Source organism: Saccopteryx leptura, chromosome 5, assembly GCF_036850995.1.
Source record: "Saccopteryx leptura isolate mSacLep1 chromosome 5, mSacLep1_pri_phased_curated, whole genome shotgun sequence".
NCBI lineage: Eukaryota > Metazoa > Chordata > Mammalia > Chiroptera > Emballonuridae > Saccopteryx > Saccopteryx leptura.
In genome coordinates this window covers 61445256-61455349 of record NC_089507.1, presented here as the reverse complement: position 1 = coordinate 61455349, position 10094 = coordinate 61445256, and positions in this window count along the sequence as shown.

Here is a 10094-nt window from a genome sequence, read left to right as displayed (position 1 = left end):
ACACACGCACATTGGAATTACTGATTTCAGAAGCTTTATGGGTAGTATATATTGTATATTTCTATATAGCTTAGTTGAGCTGAAATGTCTAGTATTTCTCACAGATAAAGTTGCATATTAGAAAAAATTCAAAATCCACATTATGCTCAAATTGTTTTTTTATATATCAATTGAGTTGCAACAAATCAGCTGTTAAAGAGAAAACTACAGGTCCAAAACAGTGGTGTTTATTCTAAAAGTCCATGAAACCAAACCTAGATTTAAATCTGATCTAATTATTTTAACCTTTCCCAGGAATTTAATTTTAATTAGCCAGTCTGTAATTTTCTGATCAAGCACCAGTAAGGTAATCTGTCACTTAGGCCCCTTTTATCCTCTATAGGAAAAATAGGCAATCTGCATAATAAAACTCTTTTCCCCCAAATAAAAGATCTTTGGGACCCCAAATGATCTTTTTGTTGATGCTTTTAATAAACATAAAAACCTTCCATTTTGCATAACCGCTTGGAGCACCCTTTTAGTTGCTAAGTGGTATGTTGCCCAAATAATAAATTGTTTAATAAAGCCAATCAGATCTTCAAATTTACTCAGTTGAATTTTGTTTTATTTTAAACATAGTGATTTCAAAACAAACATTGTAGCAGAACTAACTATATTCATTTATTCAATCAATAAATATTGCATGCTGCAGGTGCTTATATTCCACTTTGGAAAAACAGAATATTTATATTCCCCTAGGAAACCAGTAAACACAGAAGAATACAAGACAAGGAGTGTGAAAAAGGATATAAATAAAATAAGATGAGAATGAGATGGTGTAATTTGGGGAAGAGACTTTAAATAAAGCCATCATGGATGTTATCTCTGAGGAGAGAAAAAATAGAGTTGGTCAAGAATGGGAGGAAAAGACATTCCAGACCATTGTGGTTAAAGCAGAGTACGTGAGGTGGAAGAAGAAAGAGTAAGTGACATGATAGGAGAGTGAAGAAGGAACCAGATCCACCCTAGTGGTCTGGGAAGCTACTGAAGGGTTCTGAGAAAGAAAACACCTTCTCTGTAAATTCCACTATAGTGAGAAGGGAGACCAGTTGGGAAGCTACAGCAATAGATCAAACTAGATATGAAGGTGTGTAGAGCTAGAGAGAAGCAGTAAGATTCCGGCTTCATTTTGAAGGTTTAGGCAAAAGGTGTTGTTACTGTAATATTAGATGAAAGTTATGAAAGAGAAGACATCAAAATAATTTCTACGTTTTTGGCTCAAGTGACTGAATAAATCATCATGCTGTTTATTAAACTAGAAGTCTGGAAGCTTAACCGGTTTAAGAACGAGAGATGGGTTTTGGACATGCTAGGTTTGAGATTCCTGTTAGACATCCACGTAACAATGTAGAGTAGGCAGCTGGTTATATGAACCTGGATCTCTGGGAGAGGTTGAGGTTGGAGATTTAAATTTGGGAGTCATCAGCCTACAGATTTTATTTAAAACAGAGATGAGATCACATAGGGAGTGAGTATAGACAGATAATGGAAAAGAGCCAAAAATTAAGCCCTGGAGTCCTGCATGATTTAGAGGTCAGGTAGAAAAGGAGTTCACCAAAGAGATAAGGGAGGAGTTATACCAAGCTGGCAGAAAACCCAGGACCAGGTGACACTTTGAATAATAATTTAAAGTATATTTCATGAAGAAGGGAGTGATCAGCTTTTTAAGAGATTTTCAAAACTTTAGTGATAAGTAACAGATTGATTACATTCTTTGTATAATTTTAGAAAAGCACAGTTTGCATACATTGGTATAATAAATATAACAGAAGATGACAGCTAATTCCTTGTATGGTGAAGTGACAAGTTAATGTCAAAAGATCACACTTTGGATAATATGATGTTTTAGGGTTGTATAGCCACAGAAACCTATGACTTTGGCATTGCCTATAAGTGTAAAGGTCTTAATGCCCATAAGAATGTTGAAATATGTGCCCCCAAATGTGGAAAGGAAGCCTTCTGGATCCTCTTCTTATTACCTTTTACATTTTCCTTTGCAGTCCAGGGTACTCCTTGATGTTTACTGATAATATCTTTTCTTAAAAAATGGGTTCATTGGAAATAATCTGAGACTGGGAAGAACTCAAAGAAGGTTTAGTGGATAGCACACTTGAGAATTACACCTGTGAGTAGATTTGCCAAATTTAACAAATAAAAATACATAAGGCCGTGCAATATTTGATTTTACTAATACTAAAATGTTATTCTATTTTTTTTTACCTGGAATTCAAATTTAACTAAGAGTGCTGTACAATATCTGCATCCTTACTTACCTAGGAAGTGAAGAAGGCAGAGTAGAAAGAGAAGGTGATCCTCTATATGTTTACAACAGAGGTTTCAGCTGATCCTGCCAATGCTTTGAAACTAAGTATGACCTTCCATGTTTATTGCAAATTGTGGCAGGTGGCCAGGTCATCATATCTCTCCGTAAGCTAGTCATTGGCCTCACCATGCACCTGGCTGTGAGTGTAACCCTGGACTGGACAGCTTCCCAAGGCTAAGGGATGCAGCTTTGTGCAACTGCACCTCTAGCAGCTGAGGAAAGAGCGTCCCAGCACTGAACAAGGAATCTGCACTGACACCACAATATCCATAGTGTAAATGACAACAATTTATTATTTTTTATAATATAAATATATACATATATATATTTGTATTTTTCTGAAGTTGGAAACGGGGAGGCAGTCAGACAGACTCCCTCATGTGCCTGACCGGGATCCACCCGGCATGCCCACCAGGGGGCGGTGCTCTGCCCATCAGGGGTATTGCTCTGCTGCAACCAGAGCCATTCTAGCACCTGAGGCAGAGGTCACAGAGCCATCCTCAGCGTCCGGGCCAACTTTGCTCCAATGGAGCCTTGGCTGTGGGAGGGGAAGAGAGAGACAGAGAAGAAGGAGAGGGGGAGGGGTGGAGAAGCAGATGGGCACTTCTTCTGTGTGCCCTGGCCGGGAATCAAACCCGGGACTCCTGCATGCCAGGCTGACGCTCTACCACTGAGCCAACCAGCCAGGGCTGATGACAACAATTAAGAAGCTATTTCTTTTTAGGTGACTTATCTCTATATCTAATTACATAAGGTAGCCAAACATACTCTGAAAACTAAAACTGTTAAACTAAAACTATAAAGTGATATTTAAATGTGAGATCATATAGCAGTAAAGATAGTAGTCAAACTGCTAACATTAATGTTAACTTTTTCTGAGTTCAGCCCTTATTTATTTAATTGTTCATCTTCCCAGCTAGAATATAAACTTTGTGAGGGAAGAAACCACGTCTTATTTATATCTGTGTACCTAATACTAAGTACTGTATTAGACACACAGTAGGTACTCATTCAATGTCTATGGAAAACAGATAGGCAAAAAATAAATAAGCCATCTAAATTATAATTTATAACAGTGAGACCATTCTTCATGAAGGTGGAATGAAGCTGATTTTAAACCCCCAAATCAATATGAGACTTTATTTACACTTGGCCCTTCATTTTCTTCAGGATACAAAACTGGTTCTACCTTCTTTAGTCTTTGAGTCTCTTTTATTAGGCAATTAGAACCTTGATCAAACCCTGGCTCATTCAGTTCATTAGATATTCACTTAGTGCTATACTGTTTAGATATATGAGTCATGACATGTTTTAAAGAGTTAAGGAGACATGAACCTTTTGACACTTGGGTCCTTGTCATTTGGAAATTTAGCGAATGTCCTTCTTAAATGGAGGACAACATTCTCCTTTGCCTCAACTATGAAAGCCTAGTGAAAAGTACAAGAGGTCTCTATTTCTCTCTTAATCTGCAACCTCACCTCCTATGAATGTTTCCTTGAGTGAGTCACGCTGATGCTTAATGATAATCCCCTGGTGGACATGCCTCTCCTTCCAGATGAGTGTTGACATGAAGGAGTCTCCAGTTCCTCTACAGCCAGACCAGTGATCCCAAATTTTAACCACATTGGACAGATCCTGCTTGCACATCCAACCCCTGGCTCCATCCCCACCTATACGCCCACAGCATGAAACTGTGACTACAGAGCAGACACTTGCAGGGTGGTCCTCTGAATATACCTTCGGGCAAGAGACATGAAATATTTATTGACTGCAGGCCAACGTTACAAGAACGCTGGCTGAAACCACCCTGAGGGTGCCTCTGTAACACCCCAGGTGGAGAAAGCAACATTTGCCAACCCCTTCAAATGTCCTGGGGGAGGTGTGTTTGCACTAATCCTAGCAGCCCCAAAAGCAGCAACTGTTCTCAAAGGAGCCTGATATAATCCTTTGTGTAAGACCAACAGCAGGAGGTAGTGTTTTATTTAAAAACAAAACAAAATAAATTGTTAACAATTTTCTAACTTCCTGCAAATAGATAGGAAAAAAAAGCTGAAAATTGGATGAGACTAGAAGCTACATTCAGTTCTTGACTTTTTTCAATCTACACGTTTTCTATCCTGTGGACAACTTTGTCTTGAGAAATAAATCAGACTCCACAAAACACACATCAGTTTTTCTTATTTCTGAGCAACACTAAAATTAGATGTCCATTGATCTTCCAACCTCAGTTATGAAGTGTGTGTTGGTTATAATAAATAGAATTTGAAATCTACTTAAATAGGCTACATCCCATTTTTTTCTGTTCAATTGGGTCTCTAATTATCTTTAATGAGTGTAGAATAATTTTGCATTTAGTCAATAACCAATGGAAAGAATGTCTTAAATTTCCAAAGGGATCCCCAAAACAGTTTATGAAGTATTTCCAAAGTATATAATAAAACCTAATTTAAAATTGTGGCTCTATTGCAGCAAATAGTATCCTAACATATGAAATCCCTTTGGCAAGATTAAATATCATTTTAACTGAGAGCTGGATATAACATTCAAAAGGTACAATTCATGGCCCTGAGAATATAAATAAAAATCTAAGTTTTGCCCCAAACAGGTGCTATAGTTAGTTCTGATCCTAGGACCCCAACACAACACCATCATACTGTAAGGGTTTAAGTAAGCACTGAATGTATTTATTAGAAATTTATTAGAAATTTCTGTCATAAATTATTAGCAATCAAGAAATTGTTATTTTTTGTTTGCATAGACTCCTTTGGACACTGGAGTTTGCTAGACCGAGTTGATTTCACATCATTAAACATTAAACTCCCTAGACTAGTAGAGAGATCTTGTGGTTTGTGCTGTATACCAGCACACTGGGATGCATGTCTTTTTCTTGTTTGGTCTCTTGCTCTCATAGGTGGTAAAGGCTGAGAATCTTAAGCAATATGATTTCTAAGGTGAAAATAAACTCTCTCAATACTGACCCAATTTCATTACACCAGTGATACAACTAATGTCGCAACATAAATAAATGGGCATGCCCCCCCATCATAATTTACAGGAACTGCAGACTTCCATGGAGATTTATAGTAGGCATTATGGTGACTTATTCTTTTATTACTTAAGTAGAAAAAACGTTTTACTCTTTTGTTTTATGCAAAAAAAAAAAAAAGACTGACAATGTACAACTTTTATGTCTCTTTTTGTTTCTAAAATGGAAACCCATTCAGTCCTGTTCTACATTAGAATGGTCTGTTAGGGAGATCTTTGTATATTCTTCTGGTACATTTAATATTCTGGTATCTAATATCAGTTAACGGTTATACTTGCTCTCAGGGACCTTTTATTGAGGAGACTGTAGGACAATTAGTGAACTTTAAAATTTTTTGAATATATAACCTGTGTGAGAGTACAGAAACAGGTTATGGGATGCATACATCCTAGAGAAGGAGCCCTATGATAAAAGGAAATTGTGTTATGGAAACAGACATAATTGCACCCTGGAGAGTAAAAGGCATTGTGTTGCCTCCTCAGCAGAAATTCGCCACCAAATATGAAAAGCTGATAAATTTTCCCAGTTTCCCACAGAGAGAACAACAGAGAATTTAATGAGAAATACCTGGGAACTGGACCTGTTACTGTGTGATTACGCATTCACTAATCTCTCTGTAGAGAACAGAAAAAGACGGTCTTCCCTGAGAGCATTTATCTGAGGGAAGAAAAAAACAACACACATCTAGAAACAAATTACCAAAAAGAAATGTCATTTGCTTTCCTACTGATACCTACTGACATCCCACTGGACTGCTTGTTTGGCTTACAAATAGCAAAATCATCGAGATTTGCATAGTCACCTATTTTTAAGATGGCCAGTGAAATTGAAATATTATATGATGGCTAACTTATTGATACTTAAATACAGCTTGCAAAAAGAAATCTCAGTGCTTAATATTTTTAGTTTGAACACAGGGTTTATATTTGAGAAATCCAAACACAGTGACAGGGTTATCCGGTGTTTACATTCTTGTTGTAGGAGTCGTGTCATAGCTCATGTGAAATTCTCTTAATTGTATCATCTTCAGATCAATTTTATTCAACACCTATATCCATTTGATAAGCATTTTTGAGCACGTAAAATATTCTGAAGACCTATAAATATGATTATATATCTAGTTCTTTGAATTAATAACATACCAAATAGCCTCCACAATGTGTTTAAATCAGAAAAACACATTTGAAATTACTATCAGCTAAGAGCATTTCATAAGTTCCTTTTATTACCCTGACACTGGTTTGGGCAATGTGCAATGAAGTCAGCTATATTCCTTTCAAATTTTCAAAAACTCTGAGAGTACACTGATGTTGACATTCACAAGGTCTGTACTGAACAAGTATTGAGTGAATAAGGGAATGTTTCACTAGCTGAGTGCCTTGTGCAGAGCAAGAACTCAGAAAATATTGAATTGTTGGGAAAGTTAGGGATGGTTCTGCAAAGGTACATTACTAGCTATGCTTATGTGGAGTGTGTCAAGATGAGATTACTGGTATTTCTTCATGAATTTCTAGAAGACTCCAGAGCAAAAGTGGACTTTCAGTCAAAATAGAGATGTTCAAAAATTTTGTTTTACTCAAGTTCCTGTACTATTATCAAAAATTATATTACTCTGACCATTCCCCTTTGGATTAATTCAAATATATAAAGTCCCTCATAAAACACTAAACCTAAAATTTGTTCCCATTTTTAAAATCTTTTGATTCAATCTCACACTCACTTAAATTTTTAAAATGTAAGACAAGGCTTTAAACATATATTTATTATTTCATTGACAATTTTTTTTCATGTGGTATTCCAGTTTCACTTGAAGAGGAATCATATCTTTTTTGGAGTATCTCAACATTTGGAGACTTGTGACTTATGCAATCATTGATGACAAAGCTGGACATGTTAGGATTATAGGATGGATGATGAAACAAGGCCTAGAAAGTGACTTGTGATAATTATACGGCAGAGGAAATACAAAACACAATAAACTAAAAAGAACTCTTGATATCTAGTCTAGTATTTTTATTACATAAGTTGCTGAAATACTGATGGATGATTTGTATCTCAATTGAAGGTATATGTGGATATATTTGACTCTTAGAAGTAAAAATGTCTCCACTGACTCAGCTTGGGTTCTCCCCCTTTCTCTTCCAGAGAATAAGACGTCATAAGTAACTTCTTTGAGTGATGCTAATCATCTGATAAACTTATTTCAAACATTGGCCAGTACAATTAGACTGGCTTCTAAAAGAAAAATATGTCATGTTCATTTATTTAAAAATTTCTTTCAAAATTTTTTGAATTTTCAATGGGCTTACAAATGTATTTTACATGATTAAAATTTAGATGGAGCAATGAAATAAATCTTAAAGGAGGTGTAGAATTCCTTTGACAAGTGATTTTTATTTCCTTCCCATTATAGCAATGTCTATAATATTGTTTTCATTTTTAAAATTAACTGTGAGATTTTCTGCAACTATAAAAACGGTGCCAGAATTCAGTTAGTAGAATAATTTCATTTCTTTATTGAAAATGTGAAAAGTCATGGCTTTCTGTCTTTTGGAAGGGTAAAAAATGTTAAAGTAAGAAAATTATTCAGTTTTTTATTTCAAGATCTATTTTATAGAAAATGTACTGACCAATTTAGTGGTTTTATTTATAATTACCTAAAATAAAAGCAGCTAAAAGACATCATTATTAAATTTGGAAATAACTGTTGTTAATATTCTCTACTGTTGTCACGTGATTTTGAACTGCTGGGCCTCTATAACTCAGCTAAAAGAACTAAGGTAATTTATATACACTCACAGTCTCGAATTAGTTTCTATAGAAGGAGGTGATGGTATACTCTGTGTAATAAAAACCATAGCGTTATTACATCTTATTGGAAATCTCTATTTACCCTTACTGATGTTCCAAATAAAAAATATCTTAAATTAAACATAATATAATTAAACTGAAACATTAGTGTGAAAGTGTCACCTATTTTTTAGGCAAATTAGGTTCTTAAATTTTAATGTAAAATTGATGGACATTTTCAGATGAGCATAATCACAATTAAACAACTTTATTTAATGTTAATTGGTTCCATTTACTTTAAAAAATTATCAAAAACTACATAAACAAGGAACCCCTTAGAAAGTTCAGGTATTATTAATAAGGAATATTTTTACATGCTTTCTGTACATGAAGAGTTCATTCAATTAATTAATTTAGGTAACTTTTTGCTTCAGTGAGCTTTAATTAAATGTAATTGTGCATGGCCAGTAAATTAAAGATAAACGTAATATAAGGTGTTTTTTTTAATTTTAGCTTGGCTTTAAATTTTGAAATTAATGAGTCCTGACTTGCATAATATATATGTGGTAACTAGCTTACTTTAACTTTCATATACTAATCAAATCAAAATAGAAGTACAAGGTAAGTTATTATTTTTTATCAGCAACATTAGCTTAATACAATATACACATTAATTTGTTTGTTGTTAATCATCATTAATATCATCTTTTCCTTGCCCATTTAGGAACACATGTCAACTGTTCTCCTGCTCTACCACTTTAATATTTATGTGTACTAAGAACCTGATATACAATGCACAATTCTTAACAGTATATTAGAGTAAACTAGGGAATTACTTTTAGCTTTTTACTGTGAGATAAAGTGATATGACAGTTGGATAAGAGTTGGACATATCTTTATTTGCAAAATTTCATTGTTTCAATAGCCCCAAAGAATTTTAATGTAATTTTTGGCATTTCACTTTATATTTTTAAAAATCATGCATTAAATGCAGAAAGTATTTAATGAGATTATGGGATTTTTAATAAAACACTAGAGTATACACATGAAATTTTAGTTGATAGATGGCTTTAGTATATAATTATTTATATTATACATATATGGGTATAGTTTTTTTTTTAGTTAAAACAAAGCAATTGGCTCAAGTGGTAGTAAGTTCAATTTTGACAAGTTTCCACTTTGAGTTTGTGCACACTAAAATAAACTGTACTTTGTTTTGTAAAAAAGACTATCAGTATTCTTTAAAAGAATAGAAGCATGTTTAAATAGAGACCACAAACCTTCTGTGCACTCTCTTGCTCTTCCTATGAAGGACATACTTCTAAACATTAGCTGCAGTCTTTTTATGACATTTCAGAAAATAAACACTTGTATTTCATAGAACTCCATAAAAATGATTATCTAAGAAAATAAGTAAATAATGTAAATTATCTTAAGTCAAATGTTCTGATTTATGCCCGACATTCAGTTACTTAACTTGAGAATTAAATGCCATTTTTCAACTCATCAAATTTCCAAATTAGGTTTTCTATATTGCACGGCCAGCTTTTTAAAATATACATTAGAATGTTTCCTTTAAAAAGAGCAAAATTTATTCACTGGAATGGTTTCTATTAGGATAGAAAATTCAAAGGGTGTTCGTTCCACTGAGTAATAAGAAAATTTTTGACAATAGGACTTTACATGGATCACTATTACCTGATTCATCTCCTTCAGTTCTCCATGTTTTTCCTGTAAGTGGATTGCTCCCCATGGATCTATACAGTGGGGATAGCAGAGGGTCAGAGAAAAGGTATTTTAAGTACTCCCGTTTCATAGTGTATGCATGATGGACAGAATAAAATGTTTTCCTCCAGCTGTTCAAGAATGAGGGCAGGGTATAGATAAAAGGAGAAA